This window comes from Lynx canadensis, chromosome A3 (genome assembly GCF_007474595.2).
Source record: "Lynx canadensis isolate LIC74 chromosome A3, mLynCan4.pri.v2, whole genome shotgun sequence".
Lineage (NCBI taxonomy): Eukaryota > Metazoa > Chordata > Mammalia > Carnivora > Felidae > Lynx > Lynx canadensis.
The window spans coordinates 80990353-80996352 of NC_044305.1; the positions used below are offsets into that span (position 1 = coordinate 80990353).

The 6000-nt window shown below is 37.6% G+C and overlaps 1 pseudogene; it reads right to left on the reverse strand.

Annotated features, from left to right (window-relative positions):
* Window positions 1–2300: 2300 nt before the first annotated feature.
* LOC116738015 lies at window positions 2301–2907 on the reverse strand (annotated as a pseudogene).
* Between the last annotated feature and the right edge of the window lie 3093 nt (window positions 2908–6000).

A 6000-nucleotide genomic window follows, 5' to 3' on the forward strand; every position in this document is an offset into this window, starting at 1 on the left:
TCAAAATTGAAAACTTAAAATTTAAATTGCTAGGAGCAATTTTAGCAAGCTCTTGAACTAACCAGGAATGCTAGCCTCTCTTGTTTAAAGAACTCAAAGAGAGGTTTGTTACTAACCAGTTATTCTGAAAAGTCCACCTCAGCCAGACGCACATGGGCATGTGAACTGCTCTTGAAAAATGTGTGCAGAGAGCAATTCGTTTGTGTGTCTAGGACTCTGGCTCTGAGCCTAGAAGAACTGTTTTCCCACCCATTCACCTCTGGAATTTTTTATGATATTCTTTTTTTTTTTTAATGTTTATTCATTTTTGAGAGACAGAGAGAGACAGAGCATGAGCACGGAAGGGGCAGAGAGAGAGGGAGGAGACGCAGAATCTGAAGCAGGCTCCAGGCTCTGAGCTGTCCTCACAGAGCCCAATACAGGGCTTGAACTCACGAACTGTGAGATCATGACCTGAGCCGAAGTCGGGCGCTCAACCGACTGAGCCACCCAGGCGCCCCTATGATATTCTTATAATATCTTTATACTTGACAAGCAAATTGCTTCTACTTTGAAAGCAAGCAATTTAAAGAAGCTGAAGTTAAAAGACCCCCCCCCCCCCGCCTCAGGAATATAAATTTCGGAAAACAATAAGGCAGACATAGTATTATTTAGTAATCCATTGTAGTGAAACAAAAGAATTCTAGAAGAACACCTGAAGATAAAATGAATGTATCTTGTAACATCTAACTATGCACAGATATACACATAGCAAATAAGGGAATAGAAAAAAGGAAGAAGAAAGAAAGAGAATTGTTTTATCTAAGCAGCAGCCTTATGGCTTTGGGAAGAAGGAAAGGCTGCTCTTAAACTACCTTAAGTGTATGTAAACAACAGCAAAATAGTCTTTCAGAAACCAGACCCACATGTGGAGCCATATGACTCCTAGTCACAGGAGCTGTGCTTGGCCAAATACCAGTGCCTGGACTAGGGCAGACTGAGGGCTAGGCCTCAACATTCTCAGGAAGGGGCAAGTACAGGGTCATCCCTGAGAGTGAGTGCTGCCTTAGATGTTGAGCCCTGAGCACTTCACTCACCTCATGCTCCATGATAACACTCATTACTTTTTCAAAGTAATGCCTTATACTTTATTTTATATACAACAACCCTAGAAATTAGGTATATAATCACCCTCATTTTGCAGATGAGGAAACTGAAGCTCAGGGTCAAATGATTTACCCAGTTACTCCACTAGTGAGTAGGGTGTCAAGACTTGACTGTAGGCTTTCTCACTTCAGCCCTGGCATTCTTCCACTCAATGACCCACTCATGTGTCACTCAGGACAGTTTATCTCTGAATTCCAAAGGCATGCCTTCCAGCAAGCATCAAGGAAAATTTCAATATACAGTCTCATGACCACAAATGAAAAATACTTTGAAGACACAATAAACTTTCCATTTATTCATCCAATCTCTATTTAGAACCAGGACCACGAATTATATATGTATACAAAAAAAAAGATCCTTAATCTACATAATACATGAATAAAAAGCCTGGCTTTTGAATGAGACTTAATTATATCCTAAAAATATCCACTCCATATTATCCAAACTCATGATATTCCCTACAAAACAAACAAACAAACATCTAAATAAAATGTTGACATGGAGCTAATATGGCTCAGTGTTTTCTAATCCAACACTTTTACAAAGGGAAATACAGGATTCTGGTTACATATTGGCAGTTTTATTTAAATTATCTTAATATATTTTTATTAAAATACTAATCTAAAAATTTTTTAACCTAAAACCACTTCATAATATACTATACAAAATGATATTTTTTTAATTCTTGGGAAGTGGAATTGTTCTGTGAAAATCAGTTCTTGAGTTAAAAAAAAAGTGAAGAGTAGATTCAGTGCTTGTATTTTCTAGGTGAATAAATCGACCCAGCTAAGAGAAGTGGCCTGTCCAAGGTCACTCAGTTAGTGGCATGGCCAGACCAATTTCCCTGAACCTTGATGCCTCCTGATAATACAGCAAGTTATTTCACTTTCATGCTAAAAACAAATCAGAAATGTTGCACAACTCAAATTTCTATTTTCCTAAACATGTGTAGTAACTTTTATCTACTGTTGAAGGCTTTCCCTCCTATCCCTTACCCCTGATTAAAGGGATACAACATTTATAACAAATTTCTGCACAATATTTAGGTTCCCTATTCCATTATGTGCAATGAAAAAAATGCTATTAAAAAATAAAGATAACAAAGAGGAATACATAAATAAGAACTTTAAAAAAAAAGAAAAGAAAAGAAAAGACTAGGTCTTACACTTTCTCTGCTTTTTCCACTTTTTCTTTTTTTTCTTAGCAATGCTTATCTGTTTCTGGGGTACCAGCCTCTTGAATTGTTTGACAGGGGCCTCCTCCTCCAGGAACACATCTACATTGACATCATCTTCTTTCTTCTTCTTCCCCTCCTCTTCCTAGGATAGACCTGAAATGTTGTAACATTCCTGGCCACTCAGCAACACAGATCTAGAGCCAGCTTGAGAGCCAGCTCAGATCCTATCATGATAACCATGGCTAGGACAGAGGCCTCAAGTAGGGCAATGGTGATGGTCTTCTTCTTCTGGTCCTCTGGGGTTGTTGGGGCAGAATCCCCACGAGGTTCATTTCTTCTTGGGCTTTCTCCCACAAGCAAATCATACTAAGCAACAATTCACAGTCATGTGTCCCCTCTTTCTGGGGTTTGAAGGTCTAAGTCCACTTCTATTGGTTTAGCTCACAGCCCCAGAGCATGGCTGCTACCTCCTGTTTGGCTGTGCTGTTAGTGCTGCTGAGCCCGGATATGGAAGGCAGCAAAAATGAATATGATCTAACTTTTGTCTTCAGACAAGCTTGCAGTCTAATGAAGAATTCAGACATGTAATCCTATGGTATAGGTAAGTGAAAGAAAAGGGACTAGAGAGAGAAGGGTTAAGATATCAGAAGAAGGTCACAGGAAGACTACTTGCTTGGTTTAAAGCAGAGTCTTATGCATGGACCAGTGGTGATTTTTTCGCTAAGACTATGGAGAGCACTAAAGTGCAGGTAAACTGCAGAAATAGGTGGGGATGTTACATGGGCCTGTGAACCAAATCCCCACTCTCCAGGAAAAAATGAGGAAAGAAGGGAGCTAATTAAGGCTTCATGTTTTTGTTTTTATGGTGTATAGATCCTGTCACAAGGAAGTGCAGGCCAATTCCAAGAAACTTGAGAATATATGAAGAGAAGCTATTGTTATGCAATTTGTCGCTATAATGGCATCATTTGGAGGGAAAAACAGAGCATTTAAAATATATAAAAAATGAACAAGAGGGGCGCCTGGGTGGCGCAGTCGGTTGAGCGTCCGACTTCAGCCGGGTCACGATCTCGCGGTCCGGGAGTTCGAGCCCCGCGTCAGGCTCTGGGCTGATGGCTCGGAGCCTGGAGCCTGTTTCCGATTCTGTGTCTCCCTCTCTCTCTGCCCCTCCCCCGTTCATGCTCTGTCTCTCTCTGTCCCAAAAATAAATAAACGTTGAAAAAAAAAAATAAACAAGATAAAAAGGTATGGAAACCCACAAAATAAAAGTGGGACATAAAGGGGAGTGCAATAACACCGAAAATGTAAAGTATAGAATGGGTACACACTCTGAAAGGGAAGAAAATGCAACAATTGGAGATCGTGCTTCAAATTTCACCCATCTGAGAGGAAAGAGCAAATTCTGCTAAAGAAAGGTGAATTGTAAGTGAAATATCTTTCCAGAAGATATAAGGAAGGATCATCAGTGGAATGTAAGGACTGAGGATCTAAAAAGTATGATAGGAAATTATCAAAGGACTATTAAAGGAGATGTATATTTATAAAAGAATAAATAATGGTATTTATATACCATTTATATATCATTTAATAATGAGTATTAAAATAATCTTTCAAAGCCTACAGGTAATAAAAGAATAAGTATAATAAATACAGTTTATATTAAATATAATATAAAACAGAAATATCTTACAAAACATTTAACAAACAATGGTTCTACAATAAAAATGTTCAGAATAGGGACAGCAACTACCACTGCATGGGCTATAACTAAATATTTTTGGAGTCACTTAGCAAAGATTAGGGGAAAGGAAGAAGTAGATTATAGTTTTAAAGAAAAAATATATGGGTCTTATTCAGAAAAAGGAGATAGATGAAGAAAAAAGTCAGCATCTTAAAAATAAAGACTCAGAAAACAGAACAGAAACATGAAGAACTATGTATATACAAAAAGTCAGAAGAATTGGTCATATTTGGGTAAAAGATATTAGAAAGAGTAGAGTAAAGCAAACAGAGTCAGAGAAATACCAAGAGAAATCCACAGCACTTATAAGAAATGGAATGTTTTTGCTCTCATTATGGATGAACAATTTTAAATAAGTGTAAAACATAAGTACAGTTAGAAATAAAACATGAGGAATAAATGAGCTAATGAGGGTAAATGTGCTTGAGAAATTATAAGCCAATATACAAATAAAAGGTTTTATTTCACTCTAATGTAATAGCTGTGGGCATTCATCTTCAGTCCAGAGGAATAGGGAAGAAGCATTTAGCAGATCTCTTGCTCAGTTACCATAAAACCTATGACCCCTGAGAGCAAGTATGCTGAAGACTGTGCTTCTCAGTGACTACCATCTTTCTCCTCTTGAATGCTGGCTAGACAAAACCTCTGGAAAACCTCCTTGTTGAGCAATCTTCAACTGGTATTTTTTAACACTGAGATACAATTCACATACCATACTAGTCACCCCTTTTAAAAGGGTACAATTTAGTGTTTTTAGTATATTCACAAAGTTAGGCAACCATCACGACTCTGATTCCAAACATTTTCATCACTTCAAAATATAAACCCCATAGCCATCAGCCGTCACTCTCATTTCCTCTTCCTCCAGCCGCTGGCAGCCAATAAGCTACCTTCTGTCTCCATGGATTTGCCTGTTCTGGAGATTTCATATAAATGGAATCATACAATATGTGGTTTTGGTGCCTGGCTTCTTTCACTAAACATAATGTTTTCAAGGTTCATTCATGTCGTAGCATTTACCAGACCTGTTTATGACTGAATAGTATTCCATTGTATAGGTATGCCACATTTCAACCATTCATCAGTGGATGGGGCATTTCCAATTATTACTACTTTTTCAAGTTTGTTGATATTTGGTAATTATTTTCACATGCACATAGGTATATTTCAAGTATGTGGTGTGGAGTTCTGAAGATTAATTTCAAGATACAAAACTGTCTAAAAATTGGCAAACATCATACAAAGAAAGTACAGAAGTGAATAACGTGGTTTATATATGTTACGTTATATATTTTGTAGATATGTATATTTATATAAATATATAGCCACTTTAACATATATGTGTGTCTATACGTATTATGAGCACTGTCTTGTGACTGGTCATCTGACTGTTTCCACTTGGGTGCAGATTTTCCATTGAGTGGCTACTCTTTGCCCCTTTCTCTCCCAAAACCAAGGTCATGACTTTTCTCGACGGCCCACATGTAGCAGTCTTTAAGTAAATTCTTCACCTCACTGGATTAAAACTTGTATGTGCCATCCACAGAGTTAGTGTTGATCTTTCTCATAGAGTTGCATCAGCTTTAACAAACATTTGAACATCACAGTACACAAATCATGTGAACCTAAACCACTTTTGGAAGCTGACTGCAGCACAGCTTGAAGGAAGGGAACTGGATATTACTTGCTACATCTGTAGTTTAAGGTATTATACCTTTCTCATTTTTCTTTTTTTCCTATTTTTTCTCACTGAAACCAGACAAGCTGAGAAATTATGAGATGAAGAGAGAGATAACAAATAAGCGGAGAAATTCATAATTTAAAAAATGCCTCATGAGTGGTTTTAACTGGGTTGAAGGAGTTTGGATAAGTTCAAATTTCCATGGTATCTCTGATACTACTTATTCACTGAACAACCCTTTGTGGAAAAACCACT